This window comes from Elephas maximus, chromosome 5 (assembly GCF_024166365.1).
Source record: "Elephas maximus indicus isolate mEleMax1 chromosome 5, mEleMax1 primary haplotype, whole genome shotgun sequence".
NCBI lineage: Eukaryota > Metazoa > Chordata > Mammalia > Proboscidea > Elephantidae > Elephas > Elephas maximus.
The window spans coordinates 104,378,674-104,402,389 of record NC_064823.1 but is presented as its reverse complement, the minus strand read 5'-3'; the positions used below and the strand labels follow the sequence as shown (position 1 = coordinate 104,402,389).

The 23,716-nt window shown below is 42.8% G+C and overlaps 1 protein-coding gene across 1 annotated transcript in view; it reads right to left on the bottom strand.

The window, feature by feature from the left end:
• Positions 1-16,698, bottom strand: part of HOPX (HOP homeobox) — a 42,848-nt gene extending 26,150 nt beyond the window's left edge. Inside the window, exon 1 of the mRNA XM_049886219.1 lies at positions 16,589-16,698. The gene's annotated coding sequence lies outside the window, so the exon portion shown is untranslated. The remainder of the gene's footprint in view (positions 1-16,588) is intronic.
• Positions 16,699-23,716: the final 7,018 nt, after the last annotated feature.

Below are 23,716 nucleotides of genomic sequence, written 5' to 3'. Positions count from 1 at the left end.
CTGGGTCATGAGGTAGGTGTGGGTTTAGCTTTACAACATAACATCGAATTGTTTCCAAAGTTGTTGAACAAAATTACATTGCTACCAAGTATACAGCATTTTCTTTGTTCCACATCCTCAACACTTGTATTGTCGACTCTAATTTTTGCCAAAGCTGTTATGTATAATTTGTATCCATGAACAATCTACAAACCTCCCTGAAGTTATTTATATTTTCAGTCTATGTATCTTCTTGGGGATAAAAGTTTCCATATGTTTACTATTTGCTGTGTAAAAGTATTTTTTATTCTAGCCCAGAAGGGAATTTGAGGTATTTTTGAGAGTTTTGACTTTGTGTCCAGACTAGCTTGGTTCTTTCCATTGGTCAACAAGAACAATAACAAATGTATGGAAAACTAATCATAGCAGCTGCTTTGGCTGTATTATGCTAAAAGGGTTACACTTTTCCCTTCTGCTGACCTCCTGGGTATCAGGACTTCGTTCTGCACTTAAAAAAATGTGTTAAAGGGGAATATAGGGTGGAGAGAAGGAGTGTGCTGTTTCATTAGGGAGACAGCAACTAGGAGTATATGGCAAGGTGTATATAAATTTTTGTATGAGAGACTGACTTGATTTGTAAACTTTCACTTAAAGCGCAATTTAAAAAAATGTGTTAAGCATATCAATTATGGGCCAAAAAAATTTTTTTTTAAGTAAATATAAAAATCTCCAAATGAAAACCACAGAGATGAATGGATAGTAACTGGGTAAAGAAGAAGAGAAGATGCAGGGATGATAGGAAAAGTGGGAAAGAAGGCAACTATTAGGCTGTGGGTTTAAACAAATAATGTGATCAAGTGTTTGGACTGTGATAACGCAGTGTGCTGAGCTTCAGTTCAAAAGCAGATTGATATAAGTTATTTTAATTTCTCCTACTACCCTCTATTGGAAATCAGCATGGAATTAGTCCTGTTTTGCAGGACTTGTCTACAGCATCAGGGAAGACTCAGAATTCTACCTTTTATTCTGGCTGTAGCAGGAAAGGTAGTTCATATGATTTCATGAGCATGAAGAGTGACTTATGCCTCCAGATATATTCTCCTTAGTTACTAATGATGTCAGCAACTCTAACATATCACTGAACTACCTATGTGGATTTCTGAGGTCTAATTTCACTGTCTGCCTCTTTAGTGAAGCATTGGGGCTGGGCCACCAGCCTTTCCCAGTGTGGGCTAGGCCATTGCTGACCTTCTGTAGTCTCTCCACCTCATTCCCTTAGCTGCTGCTGTAGCCTTCTTGCGAACCTCCATCATTCCTTTGGAAAGCCCTAGCATCTGCTTGAAACCAGGGCAATAGCGGTAATGGAATCTTCCCTTTTGAGTTTTGCTCTGATTTCATTTTACAGATGAGAAAATTGAAACATAGCTAATTTGGGAAGATTTGTTCAAGTTTGTTCAGTAAGGACAGGGGTCTTTAATGTTGGATCCAGTGTAATAGTTACAGGTACATGCAGAACAACTTGCCAATTCACAGTGATAAGCACATTGTTCTCCCAGAACACGCTGTACTTGACTTGAGATGCCAACCAGTATCTGAGTTCATGCCATTCCAGCTGGTCATCAGTGACTACATCAACCAATGCACCTCTTATTCCCACATGCTTTGTCAGGCAAAGGTGTCATCAGGTTTGCTTTCCACATTTCAGCCCTGCTCTAGAACTGCAGGGCTGGTAACCTGAGGTTTAAAAATACGAAGTGTTGCTGACTTTTTAGTTCTGCATGTGTGGTATGTGCTTCATATATGCTCTGTGTAATTGTTAACTCAGTGTATTACTTTCCAGGTTCTTCTCTTTGGGTTAACTGTCCTCTAAACTTAGAAACCTCTGTGTTCCAGGGAACCCAGCAGAGTGAAGAACAAAATGAAATTTAAGGCAATGTAGTTAACAGGTCAAATAATTAGAAGTCCTGACCACTCATCATTTGAAATATTACTTAGCTTTGCTGGGTCTCCATTTCTCTGATGTGAAGGAAGGAAATACCAATAATACATGCCTTTGCCCAGCTCACAGATTTGTTGTAAAGTTCATATGATATTATTATAGGGAAAGTATTTATAATCTGTAAATTGTTGCACTTACAGAAGGTACTGTTCTTTAAATGGTTGTGAGCTGGGTTTTCAATAGAAAATTTCTTGGGTGGCAAGCTGTTAAGAACAGTTTATAGATTTCATTCTTTCTGAGTTAAAAATCTCTTTTTATCTTTTTGGAATGACAAACCACACTGGTTGGAATCAGATTTTTTTTTTTTTTTAATCAAATGCCATATGTACTGTTTTATCATAGGATATATCCTTGGATGGACCATCTCAAAGTGGAGGGGGGGATGTCTGTCTTAAGCACGTTTTCTTATTAAGCACGTCTACCATGTGAATTGGTTTGACCTTAGTCATTGGTATTTTCACTAAAATAATGGTTTCTCTGTTCATTTTTCAACATCACTCTTCAATTTCTCCTTTCCTGTCTTCTATTAATGAGGAGGCATTAATAGGACAGTAGATAAATCATGAGAAAATTGATAATAAGCAGAAACAAATATTCTATGAATCAATGGATAGATTTTTCAAAGCTATCTTGCTCTATGAGAATAATGACCAAATTGAAATGGTTTTGAACTGTATTGTTCATGAGCCTTTCTTCCTCCCTAAACTATCTGCTGTCCTGCGGTGGAGGGCGTGGGGAGGTGTGCCATCTCTCTTACATTTATATCTCCCCAGCATTTATTAGCAGTGTCTGCTTCTTAACAGGTGCTCATTAGATGCCTGTTGAAACCAGTGGCGTTTGGCATGACTTGATTTCGGACATAACTTAGGAAGAGGCTATTCTGTGTTTTCAATAGCTAGAGTTTTAGCCATATTCAGGACCAGAATATAAAACTGGAAAAAATAATTTTCCACCCTTCTGATATCCTTGGTCCTCACTGTTCCAAACCACGCAGTTGATTTCTGTTGTTGAATCACATGCAGGAATCTCAATAGATAACTGATTTATTGAGTTATTACTTTGGGCCAGCACTGTTCTCAGTGCTTTAGATGAGTTAACTCATTTGATCAACTATGTAGTAGGTACTTTTATTGTCTTGATTTTATACATGTGGCAATAGATGGAGATCTGCACACCTTTCCCAAGGTGATTTATACAGCTTTTCTAAGATCACAGTTCTAGTTAAGTGACAAAATAAAGATTTACACCTAGGAAGTCTGGTGTCTTTGTCCATGTTCCTAGCCACTAGACAATATTTCCTCTTAGCTATGCAGACAGAAGAGCCCTGGTGAGCGGTCATGGAAAAAGAGGCAGTAAAGCTGGGTGGTGCATCACCTGGGATAGGGATGAGGTGGTGCCCAGTGCCTGGCCTGGGTGCCCTGTGGGGTGGGGCTAGTCTGGGAGCAGTGTCTCCATCCCTGTGGCATGTTTCTCAACCCTGGTGACCAGAGACATCTGTGACCCAGCTAAATGGACTAGCCAGTGATTCCAGTTAGTACCACCAGCCAGGCTGCCCTTCCTTTCCCCCATGCTCTTCTTTAATTGGTGCAGATATAATTGAAAGATGACATTATGTGAATAATATAGTTACAAATAAGAAAATTGTACAGCATTCAACAGAATGGAAAGGTTGGCTTCAACCAGAGCAGTTGGTTCTTAGTGACTACTGTTGCTACTTAATCTGTACACGTACAGAGTTTTGTTGAATTGATTAAGGAAACTCCTGAAGCTGTTGTTGGAACAAGTCCTTCAGTGGTCCAGGCTTTTTACAGCTACTTATAGAAAATATTAAGATGTGATTCAAAGCTATTGGAGAGGAGAGCGTCTGTGAATGACTTCTAGCAATGAATTATTTACTCATTTACCTGACTTAAAATTCTTTGTATACACACTGAATTCTTCTCAATGATAGCCTAACTCACGTCACGTTCGAATCCAAAGCCTTGTATGTGGAAACATACAGAAATAGTGGAAGACAGTAGTAAAACCTTAGTCTTCTTTGTTGAGTGTGCTGTGAAGTAAGTACGGTATTAAGTCTACAGTCTTAGAAATAAATGAGTGAACGAAAGGAGGCAATCTCATTTCCATATCCTCCGTAGAGATCTCCATTGTGTAAATTGGTTGCTTTTCCAAAGGTCTTTTCTATGCTGATTATTATGAATTCAGAAAAGCTTTCTTTAGAAACAACATTAGAAGTTGCAGATAGGCTCCCAGGCTAACCCACAAAAGAGGGTGTAACTGAAATGCTACGTATTTGTGGTGGAAAAAGAAAATAATACTGTTGAAATATCCTAGTAAAATTTAATAAGAAATTATTTCTTTATTTCAAAAGCAGATGCTTCAAAGGAAGACGAGGAATGTTGATGCGAGAAGTAGATTTTCTGAGATATGATTAACGACGTGAATAGTAAACCATAGAGAAAAAGCTAGAGATTACTTTGAATGGTTTCCTCCCGTGCCCCCATCCTTCCATACAAGGGACAAGAAGGGTTGTTGTTAGCTGCTAACGAGTTCTGAGTCATGGTGGCTCCGTGTGTTACAGAGTAGAACTGCTCCATAGGGCTTTCTTGGCTGTAATCTTAACAAAAGCAGGTTGGCAGGCCTTTTGTTTCGTGGTACTGCTGGATAAGTTAGAACCACCAACCTTTAGGTTAGCATTCATACTGCCTAGGGAGGGGATGGGAAAGATTTTGTTACTCACATTCCCTGACCCAGTCACCAAGTGGCACTGTCAGACTGGAACAGCACAGATGCTGACCAGTTAAGAAAAGAGAAAAGTAGAAGTAAGGTGTGGAGCCCTGGTGGTGCAGTGGTTTAGCGTTTGGCTGCTAACCCCAAGGACAGTAGTTTGAATCCACCAGCCACTCCTCGAGAACCCTGTGGGGCTGTTCTACTCTGTCCTATACAGTCGCTATAGGGTCACTATGAGTCAGAATCAACTCAAAGGCAATGGGTTTTGGTTTGACCTGTTAAATTAGGGTGACCATATAGTTTGTCATGGAGCCTGGAACACTTAAGAGTAAAAGGGGCATTATTAATAATTATCCCAGGACAATAGGGATAAATCACAAGTGTCCCAGGCAAATCTAGACATCTGATCCCTTCATTACATGCAAAATGCTAAATTTCTCACTTAGGCCCCACCAACCTATTGCCATCGTGTCAATTCCGACTCATAGTGACCCTATAGGATGGAGTAGAACTGCCCCATAGGGTTGCCAAGGCTGTAAATCTTCATGAAAACAGACTGCCACATCTTTCTCCCGATTCAATTAACAGTTGAGCACTTAACCACTGTGCCACCAGGGCTCTTTCTCACTTAGGTAGTGTCTTAGTCATCTAGTGCTGCTGTAACAAATTCCACAAGTAGATGGCTTTAACAAAGAGAAATTAATTTTTTCACAGTCTAGGCTAGCGGAAACCCTGGTGGCATAATGGTGAAGTGCTACGGCTGCTAACCAAAGGGTCGGCAGTTCGAATCTGCCAGGCGCTCCTTGGAAACTCTATGGGGCAGTTCTACTCTGTCCTATAGGGTTGCTATGACTCAACAGCGCTGGGTTTGGGGTTTTTTTGTTTTGTTTTAGTAGGCTACCAGTCCAAATTCAGGGTGTCAGCTCCAGGGGAAGGCTTTCTGTCTCTGTAGGCTCTGGGGGACGATCTTATCATCAGTCTTCCCCTGGACTAGGAGCTTCTCCGTGCAGTAACCCCAGGTCCAAAGGACATGCTCTGCTTCTTTCTTGGTGGTATGAGGTCCCCACTCTCTGCTTGCTTCCCTTTCCTTTTATCTCTTGTAAGATAAAAGGTGGTGCAGGCCATGTTCCACGGAAACTCTCTTTACATTGGATCAGGGATATTACCTTAGTAAAGGTGTTACAATCCTACCCTAATCCTCTTTAAAATTACAATCGCAAAATGAAGGACAACCACACAATTCTGGGAATCATGGCCTAACCAAGTTGACACATATTTTGGGGGGACATAATTTAATCCATGACAGGTAGGGAATAGTAAAAATGCTCCTGTTGAACTTACTGCTACTATTGATCAGCCAGGTGCAGGTCTGTTAGGATCTTCGAGGAGAGAACCACAAGCAGCTAAGGACAATAGTGAAGGGGAGGCTGTTTTTCACTCAAAAGAAAGCAGATTGCTGCAGGTCTGTGGTGAAAGGGAAGAGGATACACTATAGAGCTTCAAATTTCCTGACCTTTCATTTTTATTGCCATTTGAATATGTAGGATAGAAATTTATCTGGCAGAATGAGTAATGCTTGGGTGTCTGCCTGGTTTGGGTGTTGTTAGTACGGTTGTACTGATGCTTACAAACGTACTGACAATAATATGTATGTATTACAAGAGAAAGTATGAATATCCATTTCTGTACATCTCAGAGTTCAGTCCCATGATGAAATACAAACAGAAGAACAAAAACGGCCTGCTTTAGAGATTTCCAGCGGGCAGAGCCATGTGCTTAGGGCTTTTCAAACCAGATAATGCCAAAGGGGGTGGTGAGGCTTGTGAAATAAATCAAATTATCAAATATCTGCTTTGACCTGATGCCCTATTTTGCCAACACACACATACACATATATAAGGCGCCATCGAGTCGATTCCAACTCATGTGTCAGAGCAGAACTGTGCTCCAAAGGGTTTTCAATGGCTGATTTTTCAGAAGTAGCTCACCAGGCCTTTCTTCCCAGGCACCTCTGGGTAGACTTGAACTTGCAACATTTCAGGTAGCAGCTGAGCCAATTAACTGTTCGCACAATCCAAGGATGACACTAACATGCCAAGAAATTAGACAAATAGATTTCTACGGTGGGGGAGAATAATCTCAATATTTTCTAAAGAGAATCATTAAACCTAAAGAGAAATTTGCACTACTAAGCTTAGAAGCAAGTTAACTAAAAGATCAACTTTCTCAACCAGCTCATGGAAAGGATAAATGACATGCATAATTCAAAATGGCAGCTAATGAATATTCTCTTTATGTTTTAGAATATGTTATTAATTTTTGGTTGCCTGTTTAACCTCCTAACTGTTTTGTTTAGGTGAGCATTAATTAGATTAATAGACTACAAAGTAGAGAGATGTATGTGTTTGTTGTACAGAGGAGGAAAGGTGCTCAAAAGCTTAGATGCAGATGATGGAAGTCCATCTGGTATGTAAAAGTCTGATAAGGATGTGCCACACACAGGTAATTCAGAATCAAGTAGATAGAATTGTCATATTGCTCTGTAGCCACCCATTCACTTTAGAATGTTACAAACTTAGAATTTCTTTCTGACTCTGAAAAGGGCTGTTCATCTGTAATTCTGGGGACATGGCATTATGGTTTATTTTATGGAAAATGTATGCTGGGTGTTACAAGATTTTTGCCAAGCCCAAATTACATAGGTAAGGGACAGTGGTTAAGGACCTGTGTGGTGTTACACATGCATGTTAGGCTGCCCGTTCTCACGGATTCCCATTATGACCTGCCTACTGCAAGCAGGCATGACAACCTCAGGTTGTTTTTGCTTTGCGAAAAGACCAGAAAAGATTCTTTGAGAGAATGGAATGATCTCTTTGCACAAACATACTTTGATCAATTATTATGTTTTATGCTCCAACGGCCATTCTTATTTTATGACTGCGGTAACTAATGGATGGAATAACGCACACCTGCTACCCTGCAGAGCTCCAAATTATGTCAAAGTCCAACAATGCCTGCTGCTTGTTGCCATGCTACTCAGTTATATATGGGCCTTATGTTTTCCCTAATTGAGTTCTTTTTATGAACAGGTGTTCAGTTAATGGGAGAAACAGAGTTTGTGCAGCTTCCGCCCACTCATTCACATCACAAAATAATTGAGTAGGACAGATACACTAGAAAGTCCACCTAAGGGATAAAGTCCACCGAGGAGATAGCTCTGGCTCCGTGGTAGATCACTTCTCTGAGCAGCAGGCATCATAATGTTGCAGAAAGAGACTGTCTGGAGCTTCAGAAGATCGGCACTCTCCTTCTAGCTCTATCACTTATTCTCCAAGTGACTTAGGGCAACTCAGTCTCTTTGGACCTCCATTTCTTCATCTACAATTGAAGCTATAACCCTATCCAACTTTCTCACAGGCTGGTTGTAAGTATTCAATGAGATAGAGTATGTTTATGAATGTACTGTAAATTATAAAACACTATATAAATAAAAGGTACCACTGTTAAGGTTCTAATCCAGCTTTCCAATGACTCAGGATATAATGTTGGGCACCTGAATGGCAGCAGGTTTTGTAATCGTGAAGATGGCGAAACACTTTAGAAACTTCACTCAACCTCATAACTCACTAGATCTCATAGAACACATCATTTACCTCTTCCAGGCAATCAATGACCAATACGAAGAAACGAAATGCTCCTAGAATTGACTAGCCTGAGTGTCAGAAAATGACATTGAGAAGGGGAAATCACTGAGATCACCCTCTTTAAGTTCCAGAAAATTATTCCTGTCACTTGATCTCTTGTAAAAGAACTTGGAGAAGCTTCTAAATGTTTGAAATACTATATCAGAACTTTTGATATCATATGTCTCCATTTAGACAACTCAGTATTCCATGTTGCTTAAAGAAAATGTTGGCCATCCAGCCTGCCCTTTTTCCTTCCCTTGTCTCCCACCAACAAGAGCTACTGTCTACTAGAGCATATATATGAGGGTATTCACTGCAGCACCATTTGTGAGAACTGAAGGCAACAGAAATGTCTAACACTGAAGAATTAGATGAGTAAAAAGCACATATATATAATGGGCTATTAATAAGAAGTTAGGAATAATGCGTAAGAGCTATGATCAACAACATAGGTAGATCTCAAAAATATAGTGTTGAGTTGAGAGAGAGAGAGAGAAAGAAAACAATAAAGGAAAAAAAAACCCTAAAAAATTAAAAGAATAATGGACCGCCCTATCTTTTAGTGCTTGTCTTATATAATTCTTTCCATCGTATTTTTTGCACTATGAGGAAATACTTCGTGACTCACTTAAAGTCCTTCATGTTGCAGCCTCCACCAATCTCTGGCCTTGATTTTTTTCCTTCAAAGGACAAGGTGAATTTCCCTCAAAGGACAAGAATGTCATTGATGTCGATGACTAACCCCCATGCTTTTGAATGTCATCATTAAATAGCTTTTTGACCTTCTCTTGTCCAAGTTAAATAACATCAAGTCTTTTTGCTGCTCCTTGTAGATCTGATTTTACTGTTGTAAACTTGTATTGGGGAGTCTCTGGGTGGTGCAAATAGTTAATGAACTCCACAGCTAACCAAAAGGTTGGAGAGTTGAGTCCACCCTGAGGCACCTTGGAAGAAAGGTCTGGTAATCTACTTCTGAAAAATTAGCCATCGAGAATCCTATGGAGCACAGTTCTACTCTGACACACATGGGGTTACCATGAATCCGAGACAATGATGCCAACTGGTGGTTTTTACTTGTTTTGGGGACTATCTTTGAGCTAGTTCCAAGGACTTTTAAATTGTGGAGCCCTGAACCAGATACAATGTGCTAACGAAAGGGGGCAGGAGGGTTCAGGGGGGTGACCTCATGCTTTCTTCACTCCTGCTTCATAAATCTTAGCCTTAGCCATCTCCAAAGGATGTTATTCTACTTCCCAGTAAGAGTGTGAAGAATGAATAATAAAATGATAGACACTTTCCAGGCATAAGTTAATGAATTTAAGTTTTTCTATAAAACAGATTTTACTCCTGGACACCAGTAGGCTAGAAGTTTTAGAAAGGGCTAAGGGGACATAAGAACTAGGGAAGATGGTTTGTGTAAATTTCCTTAGTGGGAAACCATGCAGGAAGGAAATGAAAGCACATCAACAAAGACTAGACTATCTAGGCAGATCTGTCACAACCTTAAGAGTTCCCGGAAACTCCTGTTATGATCCGTCTGCTACAGTGACTGCCGTTGATTTCCTGCCTATGAACATTGAGAGATTAGAAGTGATCAATGTCTATCTTGGGTTTTGCTTTGTTTTGATTTTTTAACAGGGTGGCTCACTCTGTTCATGAGAGTAGTTCATACAAATCTGGCAAGTTTTCATGTTGGGTCACATTTTATCAAAACCACTAGAGACAAATTACAAAAAATTATATAAACCAGTTGCCATGGAGCCAACTTCTACTCACGGTGACCCCATGTGTGTCAGAGCAGAACTGTACTCCATAGGACTTTCAATGGCTGATTTTTCAGAAGTAGATTGCCAGGCTTTTCTTCCTAGACATCTCTGGGTAGACTTGAACCTCCAACCTTTTGGTTAGCAGCAGAGTGCATTACCCATTTGAACCACCCAGGGACTCCGTTAATTACATGGAGATGAGTGAAAACTAACTTTCCTACTTTTAAGAGAATTCCTATCACTGCCCAAACATGGCCACAAGCTAACAAGAGCCCAAGACAGATATCAGAGTAACTTGACTTTGTGATTAATAATTCCTTGAACTCTCAGCATTCACACTAAACTTTTTGGTAAGCCAAGATAAACAAGCCAGTTGTTAGCGTGGGCAGCATGATGCGATGTTTCCCACAGGGAACCTGAATCACAGGGGGAGTCAGTGCTTTGGCGCAATGGCCAGAACGAGGGTGAGGAAACGAGTTCCAGAGCCAGCTCAGCCATCAACTAACCCTGAGATTCCAGGCTTGTCACTTTACTCTCTTATACCCTTATCTATTGTGTTTACATTGTTGCCGTTGGGTGCTGTAGAGTGGATTCTGACTCATAGCAACTCCATTTGTGACCCAGTAGAGCTGCTCCATAGGGATCTCTTGGGTGTAATCTTTACGGAAGCAGATCATCTAGGTCTTTCTCTGGCTTTGAACCGACAACCTATTGGTTAGAGGTGGAGCAATTAACCACTGTGCCACCAAGGCTCCATTGTATTCATAGGGTGACCATGTGACTTATTACTCAGACCAGGTATTTTTGAGAGTGAGAGGAGGTACTACTAACCATCCTACCGAGGCCACAAATTTTTAGGTTCCTTCCTATTATAAAATTCTATCACAGCTGAGTTAGAGCTGAAAATGCAACCCAGGTTCTTGACTGCCAGACCTGTACTCTGCTTCCTTGGCTGGGCTGTCTTCTGCCAAGACTTGCCTACACTGGAAAGTTCTGTGGTAGAGTACTGGCATCTTGCTAAAAGACAGGTGCAGCCGCTTTTCCTGCCTATGAAAAGGACAGCCTGACTTGCACCTGTTAGGTCACGTACACACATACCACAAATTCCATGGTTGTTCAGAGCCAACAGCATTGGAACCCCAAATTCATATCCGAGTCCCTGAAAGCAGGGATGGCCAGGAAGACAGTATATGAATATACCCCCTCGTTCAAGAGAATCCATTCTATTCACAGTCTCGGGCTTGTGTGCATCTCTGTCAAGCCTGTTCCCCACCCTCACACCCAGGTGAGTAGGCGGAATAGATGTGGTCCAGGACAGAGGGTTCGGAGCCGCCCCCGGAGCCTCCGGTGTTGGATGTCAAATGGACAAGGAAAAAAAAAATTCCTCTGGGCCATAGGCCACCCTTCTGCCAGCAATTTCATCTTTGCATAGCCTTTTCAATCCTCCCTATTTACTTGGCTTTTTAAGAGTCGGAGGAAGCCAAACAATAACAGCAAAAAAAAATTAATCCAAGTTAGAGCATGACACGGCCTTAAAAAAAATGTCCAAGTGACACTTTGATCCAAGCCATTCCACACTGAGAATTTGGAAACAAAGGTGAGGGGGGAAACGTTCAAAGAAAAGTCATTCAAGGGAGGAAGAAATGCTGTCACATTTATACAAACCTATTTTATTAGCAGTGTAAATCTCTTCAAAAACTGCCTGAGAAACTCTGACTGGCAGGGAGAAGACACACGTGGCTTCCAAACAGTGGCATTCAAGCAGCCTTGGCGGCCCGATGACAACTGCATTTTACCCTTTCCCAGAGCTTGAGTCCCCTGGTGCTCACCTTCACCCGTGAGACCTGGCCTCCCCTCCTCACTGTTGCTCTCAGCAGTGAAGGTACTGCCAGCCACTGTGCCAGCCTGCTGCCCAGTTGCCCTGGGCTCTGCCTGTAGGCTGTGCTCCTGGAGAAGCGAGGTTAATTATACACCCAGCATGCCCTACTTCAGAGGCAGAACATACCACATGCAGCTGCAATTTGCTGACTAGAGCTGCAGAGATCTTGGCTTTTCGAATGGGACAGAAGTGCTGTCGTGAGCCTAGGGTCACAGGGACTGAGGGGCTCCAGCACCCCACGGTACAGGACTAGGTCCCCAAGGGAGGGGGCCCCCGACACTAAGGCTGGCAGGCTGCTCTGCCGGTGTCAACCTTCTTCTGCTCCTGAGAAGGAACCAGGAAATATTTACAAAGCTGGGTAAGCAGAATTTCCTGATATTCTGTCTCCACTGAAGGAGCCCTCGTGGTGCAACCGATAAACACTGGGCCCCTAACTGAAAGGTTGACGGTTCAAACTCACCCAGCAGCTCCACAGAAGAAAGACCTGGCAATTTGCTTCTGTTAAGATTACTGACAAAAAAATTAAAAAAAAGAAACAATCTTGTTGGGCAGTTCTACTCTGCCACACAGGGTAGCTGTGAGTTGAAAATCGATGACACCCAACAACTATCTCTACCGTAGTCATGTTAAGGCGGCTTCTTTTCTCAGAATGGTAAATGAAAGGAGCCAAAGAATCAACTAATTCAGAAAAAGAAATCTACCAGAGCCCACAGTTGCCTACAGGATGAGAATCAAGAAGTTCTGCTGAAAACCCCCAATCTTGGTCTATTTTCTCCAGCAAGTTGCTTGCAATTCCCACCAGAAGGGATGCTACATTTTGCTTCAAACTTTGATTGTCCTGATTGCCCGGTTTTAAAGTTCAAATGGTAACTGTATATGCATAACATTTCAAAGAATTCCCACATCCATTATCTTGCTGGAACCTATTTAATATCCCAGGGATGGGCACAACTCATTAAACTAATATTGTGTACTAACTTCATAATTTTAGTCTTTCAGAGATTGATAAGCAAAGCCCTGAGGGAATGAGATCCCGGAAATGGCACGTTTGGATTGAAGGGGAGGTGGGAAAACAACCAAAGCAAGGCCAGCTGTCCAAAAGCTGATGAAGCACTGTTGTCCCGCACCCACTTCTACACCCACACCAGTACTCAGGAGAAGGTGAAGGACAGACAGGAAGGGTGGAAGTCACAAAGACAAACTTCACCCACTCAAGATTTTGCCTGGGGCTGGCCTGGAAATCATAAAGAAAAGGCCCTGTGGTGTCAAATTGACCCATCCCAGTGCTGAGAAGTCACCATATTTCCTGAAAAAACAACTTGGCTGTTCCCCAGAGCAGGGTGCTTGGTGTATCTGCTGTGATTCTTTTCAGTACTTATAATCCTCTTGCTTATACCAAATATTATGCGGGGAACAAAAAGGAGCTTCAGTTTTGAAACATCCCTTCTCACCATGGCTTCTCCCGAGTTAGCGTATTCCTCAAATAATGCAACTTTGAGCTCTCTGAGTAATTCCACCACCTTCCACCCTGGAGCATGTCTGTGTTCCAAGAACTCCCTTGAGATACCACAGATAACCTACTCTAACTAGAGTTGGAAGGTTGGTTTTGAGGACCCAGAAATGACAGTCTCAGGGTCCTTCTTCCTCCAAGCTCCTGTTGCATGTGCTCCCTGGGCTTTCCTGAGAGTTCGTGCCCACGGGGCGAGGGGCAGACTGCATCCTCTCTCTGGGCCTTGGTGTGCTCGTCTGTCAAATGAGGGCTTTAGGTTTCACTGGTTCTCAACCCTCGCTGCACACTAGAATCACCTAAAAAAAGCCAAACCCGTTGCCAATGAGCTGATTCCGACTCACAGTGACTCTGTAATACAAAATAGAACTGCCTCATAGGGTTTCCAAGGCTGTAATCTTTACGGAAGCGGACTGCCACATCTTTTTCCCAGAGAGTGGCTGGTGGGTTCAAACTGCCTACCCTTTGGGTTAGTAGCCCAGCACTTAGCCACTCCATCACCAGGGTTCCTCTAGAATATCACTTGGAGAGCCTTAAAAAAGCCAAAACCAGGGTGGCACACCCAGAGATTCTGATTTAACTTGTCTGGAGTGGGGCCCTGTGACTTTTTTTTTTTCCAAAGGTCTCCAGGTTTGACAACCACCAGGTTAGAGGCTCTCTGGGGACCCTTCCAGCTCAATAAATTCTGGTCCCTGCTCTTTATTTATTTAAATTTCCCCAGAAAGTAGTCATTTTTTTATTTTCAGCATGTTGCATAAGCTTATTTTTAGAAGTGCTTTTAATTATTAAAACAATGTATTATTAAAGTGCTGTTTGTTGGGATACAGTTGGCATATTATAAACTGCACATTTAAAATGTATAATTTGATAAGTTTTGACATATGAGAAGTTGTCACCACAGTCAAGGTAGTGAACATGTCCTGCACCCTCAAAAGTCTCCTGTGTTGCTTGGCGATCTCTCCTTCAGGCCCCTAACCTCCCCCCCCACCCTCATATCCCTACCTAGACAACCACTGATCTCTTTTCTGTTGCTAGAGATTTATTTGCATCTTCTATATTTTTATAGAGATGGGATCATACAGTGTGTGGCTTCTTAACAAAACCAAACCAGTTACTGCAGAGTCCGTTCTGACTCATGGCGACCCCACGTGTGACAAAGTAGAACTGCGCATTCCATGGAGTTTTCAGTGGCTGGTTTTTCGGAAGTAGATGGCCACACTTTTCTTGTGAGGCACCTCTGGGTGGTCTCAAACTGCCAACCTTTCTTACTCTGCTTCATTTGTGTCTGTACTTTAAATTTTGAGCTCTTTAAGAACAGGAGCCACCTTTTATTTCTTTTCTCTTCCTCCCCACTCTTCCAATTTATCTTTGCTCCGAAAACCAAACCAAACCCACTGCCGTCGAGTCGATTCCAGCCCATAGCGACCCTATAGGACAGAGCAGACACGCCGTGTACAGTTTCCAAGGAGCACCTGGTGGATTTGAACTGCCGACCTTTTGGTTAGCAGCCATAGCTCTTAGCCACTACACCACCAGGGTTTCCTCTTTGCTCAGAGAAGGTCTTTAATCATAATTTGCTTGATTGAAATAATACCTTTCTGACCTTATGGTTGAGTTTTAGTTTGGTGGCCAAAAAATGGCTGCAGTGTTGAGTTTTAATCCCCCACTATTTTTTCTGTAGGTTCCTCACTTAGCAGCCTCTGCTCAGTTACAAAAAAAAAAAAAAAGAAAGAAAAAGCTTTAGCTTAAACCAGAGGTCTTAATTTAGGGTTTTTGGACTCCTAGCGGTCCAGCAGATGAACTTCGAGGTGTGTATAAACATGTGGGGAAGGTGTTACCTGGGAAAAGGCCCTTGGCTGCTTTCTCCAGATTCTTTTCTTAAAAGGCTCCTTGACCCAAAAGGATGAACTGAATTAATGTAATGCTCTGTTCCTTACTGTAATCCTACATGCTTTTTATATATACAAAAAAAAAAAAAAAAAAAAGCCAAACTTGTTGCCATGGAGTCAATTCCAACTCCTAGGGACCCTATAGGACAGAGTAGAACCACCCCATAAAGTACCCAAGGAGTACCTGGTGGATTTGAACCACCAACTTTTGGTTAGCAGCTGAACTCTTAACCACTACACCACCAGGGTTATGGATGTGATATTTAATTACAAAGTCTCTACCATCTACCGCCCACCCTCTCCTCATTCCCTTCCCAGTCTCTCCCTCCTCCCCAGTACCTTCATTTGTTCTTAGCCTGCCCTTGGTCACACTTGACCCTACTTAGCTAAATCAGTGAGGGTCCTCTCTAGGGGCAGTGCTACTTGAGGGGGAACTTTTTGCATTCCTCCTCTCTTAAGACCTTCTCATCTAAGCTATGTGGTATATTGTGGCTTTTAAGTCAATGACTCTTATGCCACTTTGCTTAACAGTTTACCCTGGACGCTGTTGTGCTCAAATATCACAAACCTTCATTTCCTCAAAGCCCCAGGGCGCAGGAACTCCCTTTCATCTTAAACAAAATCAATGTTTTCATTGTTATAAATGGTAAGTATTAAGAGAACCAGAAATAATAAAAACATTGCAAATTCACAATTAAGTTTTTTTTTGGTCAGGTCAGAGAGGCCTCCCTTCCTCCCCCGCATGGCACACAACATACATTTTTAAGTGATATTGCATCTGATTTTAGATAAGAGAGGACGATACAGAACAGCATTAGTCAGCTTCTAAATGATAAAATCATATGCATCGGGCAGAGTCACTCAAGTGCTGGTTGCAAACAGTCCTTCAGAAATAGGAGAGAGCAAGAAAAACATCTCACCTCTTGCTCCAAATTCTACCTCAATCCCATGCAAGTCTGCAAGAGCTTGAGCCCTCACACCCAGCAGCGTTCCCTGGTCACTGCTGTGGAGACCAGCTTTTAGTTTTTTACTCCCCCTTTCACCTCTGCTGTTTTCCACCAGAGAGCAAATATGGTAATTTATAGCATCTTGATCTCATTCCTACACAAATTCATTCCTCAGCACGTACGGTAAACTTTTGAAAGTTACTTACCTAGAAGTGTCAAAAGCAAGCCTGGGTTTGGAAGCCACGCTCACAGATGCCAGCCTGTTTAAATAGCTGGGTTGGCTGACGCAGGCTGTTGATAGCGTGGTTATTTACGCTCGGGAGTGCACGCTCAAGCAAGGACCTGAAAAACCTGCAGCGTGGGCAGGACCAACACAACCGAAAGTATGCAGAGGTTACATCTCTCCTGGTTATTCAGGTTTGATATGGAGGCGGTGACTTCTATGAGTCGCCTGCAACTTTCTTATTACTATTTTCTCATCCCTGCCTTCTTTCTTAACCAAGTAAGACTCTTCTTCACTGAGATTGGATGAGAGAGATGCAGCTGAGAGAAGGGAAAGAAAAAGAGCACCCTGGACCCTTACACCGGCTTCCTTATTTTGAGCGGGTTTCCAGTTAGATGTTGCCTCATTTCAAAGCTTAAGCCTGGTGTGGTTGGTTTCACAGCTCTGTGGGCGAGATGCCAAGCTAAAAGCCTGGACCATTGCCCCATTAATGAAAAATTGTTTTCTTTCAGGCACAGAATGTACAAATAAAGAACAGTTAAAGGGAAGATTTGGGCTAGGATGATACAATTTTAGGTTTCCTTTTTTTTTTTTTTTTTCAAAAACTCGTTTAATTTCTTGCCCCTATATCTGCACTTTCCTCCTGCCCTCTTCTTCCTTTGTGAGAAAATTCCTATATGAGTTGAAAGATTCCCCATGGGTGCGCAAATAAAAAGCCAAGGTGAGTGAGGCTGTGGGAAGATGCCCTCCAAGTGGGAGAGCGGGATCAGTGACTCCGTGTGACCATCAGTGGAAATGAGAATATGCGTGTGGGTGTGGGGACCTGCTGAGCTGATGTTTATCTTTATTTTGTTAGATATAGCAGTTCATGGTCAATGGCAATAGTTAAACACATTAAGTGGGTATGATTTTGAGGGGATGAGGGAAGGGAGACAGGGTTTGATGAGATCATTTATGGGAGTATCTGCGTGTATTTGCTGGCATATAGTGCAAACTGGTAAGTGCCACCCAGATACACACACTCTGTAATTTTTCACTTCACTGGAGAAAGAAAAGGCCCCTTTGATTCTCTTGGGAACAGGGGTTGTATGTGAAAGAAGAGCACAATCGTTTAGAATATTTCTTTCGCTCTCAGAAAAGGGAGTAATGTTATAAAACATCTGTGGAAGAAAAGTAGACAGGGGGCCTAGCCTACCCCAACCTTGGTTACCAGAGGAATTCTTTTGTTTCCTGCCTAATTCATGGACTAGCTTCTGACTGTTCTATGGGAATATCTGGGTTCTTGCCTCCTGAGTTTCTTAAATGTAGGGTCTATGTTTTGTTCACCTTTTGCTACCCACAGTGCTTGGCACATATTATCATAACAATGACGATGATCTATGATCTTAGACAGACTATGTACCAGGCTCTGTGTAAAGCACTTTGCAGAGAGTTTGCTTGCTTATCTAATCCTCACAATAGCCCTATGAGTTAGATTTTTGTTATCTTCATTTTACAGGTGAGGAAACTAATACTCTGAAAGATTAAATAACTTTGCCAAGGTCACAATAATTGGTGGAGATGGAATTTAAATCCAGAGCTATCAGATTCCAGAGTTTGGGTTTACATTCAAGACTGGTTTGAACCAATATTTAGAAAGTTGCCTAAGAATGTTTCTACTTATCCTTATTCATTTATTCGTTTATCATCTTTATTCCAGAATATGATTTCCATGATGACAATGATGTTGTCTGCTTTCTTCATTCTTCTAATTCCAGTGCCCAGCACACTGCTTGGTGCATACTAAATGCTCAATAAATATGTGCTATTTGCTTAGTCTATAAATTCTTTCCAAGGCCATGCAACCCAATAGTCAGAGGGTCTGGCATGAGCAGAGTCTTGTCTCAATCGAGACACATGTCTTTTGCTCTTGGATAATGTGCTGGTGTCAAGCTATTTCATTTTATTTGGTGTATCATGGAGATATGAAGCCCTGGTGGTGCAACGGCTAAGCACTCAGCTGCTAACCAAAAGGTTGGCAGTTCTAACCTACCAGTGGCTCCATGAGAGAAAATATCTGGCAATCTGTTCCCATAAAAATTACAGCCTAGGAGACCCTATTGGACAGTTCCACTCTGGCCTATAGGGTTACTATGAATCAAAGTTGACTCAATAGCACACAACAACAAAATCATGGAGCTAAAACTAAAAGTGACTGAAACCATAAGAGCAGTTATCACTTAAGAACTCTGCAAGTAGGTAGTTTCAGGTTGTTCCCTGGTGCAATTATGGCACCAGGCACCTAGGTTTTTTCTATCTTCCATTTTATAGCCCTCAATGTGACAAAGTTACCTCCCCTTATGGTGGCAAGGTGGCTGCAGTAGATCCATGCATCATATCTTTAAACAAAAACATCAAGTCAGGTAGGAAGGGACATGGGCTTTCTCCTTAGTATCTCTCTTTTTTTAATTAGAAAGGTAAATCTTTCCAGAAGTAACTAATACACATCAGAGAAGCTGGCCTATCTGAAGAACACGGTATCAGGATTAGAGGAAGACTTATTAACAACCTGTGGTATGCAGATGACACAACCTTGCTTGCTGAAAATGAAGATTACTTGAAGCACTTACTGATGAAGGACAAAGACCACACCCTTCAGTATGCATTATGCCTGAACACGAAGGAAGCAAAAATCCTCACAACTGGATCAAGAAACACCACCATGATAAATGAAGAAATTGAAGTTGTCAATGATTTCATTCTACTTGGATCAACAGTCAACGTCCAACGAAGCAGGAGTCAGGAAATCAAAGGACATGTTGGATTGGGCAAATCTGCTGCAAAAGATCTGTTTAAAGTTTTAAAAAGCAACGATGTCACTTTAATGAATAAGATGCGCCTGACCCAAGCCATGGTGTTTTCAGTGGCCTCGTATGCATTCGAAAGCTGAGCAATGAAAAAGGAAGACAGAAGAAGAATTGATGCACTCGAATTGTGGCGTTGGCGAAGAATATTGAATGTGCTGTGAACTGCCAGAACAATGAACAAATCAATCTTAGAAGAAATATACAGAATGCTCCTTAGAAGTGAGTGTGGCGAGACTTTGGCTCACTTTCTTTGAACACATCATCAGGAAGGATCAATTGTTAGAAAGGGACATCATGGTTGGTAAAGTAGAGGGTCAGCAAAAACAAGGGAAACTCTCAATGAGATAAACTGACACCATAGCCAAAACAAAGGGCTCAAACATGCCTACGATCATGAAGATGGGGCAAGACCAGGCAACATTTCATTCTATTATAGATAAGGTCTCGATGAGTTGGAACCAATCCGATGGCACCTAACAACAACAACAACAACCGCTAACGATTATAAGAAGAAGCCAGATTTTCCTACCTTTAGTCATCTTTGTGGCATTTATATGTGATGAGCAAAAAATAGTTAAACTCAAAACCCTAAGGTGTTGCAGCAAACAGGGGGGGTTTGTTAGTGCTACGTATAGAAGGCAATGATATGTGAACAGTGGTGGAAACTACTCTCTTGCCAAAAGCTAGTGATCCCTCATCAGTGAGGTGCAGAGAGCAGATGGACAAATAGGAAGCGTGTGGGGTCAAACGATGGTACAGAGAGAGAGAAGTCATTCCTTGGGGGACGGAAAACTACCAAAGGTATTTTACAACGTTCACAGTGAAGGGTATCAGTCTTCTACTGGACAAAATCTGACCTGTACAAATACAAAATTAGCAACAGGATAGCCAGCATATAGAAACATACTTGCTGAAAGTTCTGCCCCCAAGGAATGAACTTGCAGAGAGACGGAGAATTATCTCTGCAGCCAGTGTGGAAGTTCTGACTCCCAGAGTGCCCTTCCTGACCCAACCTGGCTGGAATGTAGAACACTGTGGGAGGCAGAAGAGGAATAGCAGGTGACAAAGAACGCAGACAAAGAAGATGATGCCAACTGGCCAAGGATGGAGATGTTTCCCTCAGCCTTTCCTGGCCAAGGGTTTCACAAGTGCTCTGATGATGAGGGATTGGAAGTTAAAAAATAATCTCACCATGTTTTCTTTGTGGTTTGCTGTATACATAATACCATTAAGTCATCCTCTCGGTGGACTGTGTCTATTTCATTCTAAGCCTAGATTCTATCATGTTACATAATCCATTTGTTTTCCCTGTGGAGTCCTAAGCTAGTTGAGGATTGAGAGTTAAGATGCTGTGGCACCATTACAGGAAGGTTTCTGGGTAAGGCTGTTCCACCTGGGTGTGGACCATATTGCGTTTGCTCGTCTTCATTAGAACCAGAGTTTGTTCTCATTCCATTTAGTTTAGTCCAGGGTCTAGTGAACCACAGGGAGGTCATAAGCATTGTTTTCCTTCATGATCCCACCCATTTTATTGGTCATAGGAATTAGGGCCCTTAGTAATGGGTGGCATTACCCTAACTGTGGAACAAGGGAGGGATGAGGCACCTTTCTTCGCCCACGAGGGCCTTACTTTTCTCCCTCTGCATTAAGGTTCTGTTGCTGCTAGCAAGTGCTGCCCGAGAAGCAGCATGGTGACATTCTCCAGAGGGGTGGGGGTGGCGCCTCTCCCATGATGCTGCAGGTCAGAGCCACCCTGGCCTGACTGTAATCCCCTAACATACACGGTGAGGACAAAGAGTCTCCACACCCCTTTCAGGTGGCCCTGAAATTTCAGGGATGGGCCCTGTGCTTTTAGAAAGCACGGGGTAGGGAGCTGGGGAAAACGAACAAAATTCCTTTGGAAAAAACTTACTTGACTGAGAGTCACACCCAGGCTATCTGGTTCTACAGTCGTCCATGCTCCTAGCCACTGCACAGCACGGCCTCTGCAGCCACTTCTAGCAGTGTCTCATGAAGCCCCAGGAGGAAAAGCGGGGGTGGGGGGGCCTCTGGGCCCCAGCTCCCACCCCGCAAGATGCCCATGCCATGGGTTTTAGCTTGACACTTGACTTCTGTGAATGATTTCACTTGGGTGAAGAAAGAAAGAGGAAAGGAGCTCTAAGCTAACAAAAATATAAAGTGTGAAGATAAAGCACTCCCCCCCAAAAACTGTGTGCTTGACATAGTGGAGAAGGAAAAAATCAACTGTCCTCCAGTTGATTCCAACTCGTGGCAATCCCACATGTGTCAGAGCAGAACTGTGCTCCGTCAGGCTTTCAGTGGCTGGTATTTTAGAAGTAGATCACCAGACCTTTCTTCTGTTGTGCCCCTGGGTAGACTTGAACCTCCAGCTTTTTGGTTAGCAGCGAAGAATGTTTACAACTTGCACCATGCAGGGACTCTGGAGAAAAAAATGGTTGAAAATAATTTAGGCTAAAATTGTGGATTAGCTGAAAGGAGAGAAGGAGTTTTGATTAGAAGCTATGTACCTTTTTCTTCCTCTCTCCTCTTCTGCACCCCAGAGGCACCAAGGTGAACTCACAATGTGACCATGGGAAGCTCACATCTCCTCTCCGTGCCTCAGTCCCCCCTGTTCTGTATAAGGTGTAAGTCCAACTGGATGGTCTCTCTAAGGTCCTTTCTGTTTTAATTAATTGACCTCCAAGTGGAGGGAGTCAGAAGCAGGTGGATGGGGGGAGGGCCAGATCAGTCTCAGGCGGAAGATGGCTACCTCCACTTAGGGCTGAGAGTGAGTCCGAATGCATAGGTACAACTTTACCAGCTGTTATAACATTGAAGCACTCTACTTCCATAACCACTGGTAAATAGCCACTCCCCAAGCCTCCCAGGTCCTCTCCCACCACAACCTAGCCCTCCCCAGGGACTCCCCAGTTCTCCCAGGATCCAGCAACTAGAGGGATAACACTGGCACAGTGGTGGGGGGGGGGGCGGGGGGTGGTACCAGGACTCTGCTGCAGCTACAACTCTTCATCCATAATGTCTGGTCAGTGACTCTGCCTTCCGCTGTAGTGCAGGGAGACATCCTGGAAGAGAAAGCCCTAATGGAGAGATGAAGGACGGAAAGATGGGAGGGAGGGATAGAGGGAGGGATGAAGGAAGGAGGAGGGGAGGAATGGAGGAAGGAAGGAAGAAGCAATTATAGGTCATCTTTGAAAAGGTTCTGATTTCTGCTTTTGGCAAAAATATGCTGTGGTCAGAATTGTTAACTAATCCAGTGAAGTTCTGCTTTGTGCATTTCAGCAAAACCCTGCCTCCTCTCTGAAGGTTTCTGTGACCAGGCCTTGACGGTGCAGTGGGAAATGATTTAAGGTCTCTTGTAAAATGCCTTCTGAAGTGGCATATTACATAGATGGTGATGCACGCTCTTGCATCGGGCTTTCACCTCCCTGGAAAGCTCGCTCCCAAACCTGTCTCTCCAGTGGGTTCTGAGGCATCCCTAAAAGGACGGGTGTTCTGGGTTGATCTTGCAAAACTGTTGTCCCTGACTTTGTTCTCTGACTCAGAGGAAAATGGACTCTGTGTCCTTCACCGTGCTGGCCAGTGAATGCCCCATCTGCCTTGGGTCAGATCTCAGGCTGGGACAATTCACAGTGGCTATAAAATTCAGAGAAAAGATTTTGGAGACAGTCTCTACCTGGTTCAGTGCTGAGGTGACCAACCATCCTGGCTTACCAGGAACTGTCCTGGTTTTGGAGTCCCTGGGTACACAAATGGTTAAGTGAATCCACACAGAGATGCTTCAGAAAAAAAGGCCTAGACATCCACTTCTGAAATGTCACAGCCATTGAGCAGCCTGTGGAGCACAGCTCTATTCTGAAGCCTGTGGGGTCACCATGAGTAGGAATCAAGTTGACAAGAACTAGTTTTTTGGTCCTGGTATCAACAGTATCCTAGCTTTCTCAATTCACTTAACCAGTAATTTAACCACTTCAAGCCTTGGTTTCCTATCTGTGAAATGAGGATAATGACAGCATCCCCATACGATACTTTGAGGACTAAAGGAGGGTTGCCATTAGGGTTGCTAAGCATCCAGTGACTGGTAGCTCTTATACTGTCAGCCTCCCACTGAAAACGCACCCAAAATTGTTCAGGAAGAAGAGAGGACCATGTGGCAAAAATCATGTCTTTCTGCTTCTGTTCCAAGGAGTCAAAGATGGCTCCTCTCCACTTCCCCCACCCCCGCTGCCGTGTGTTTTGACTTTTTT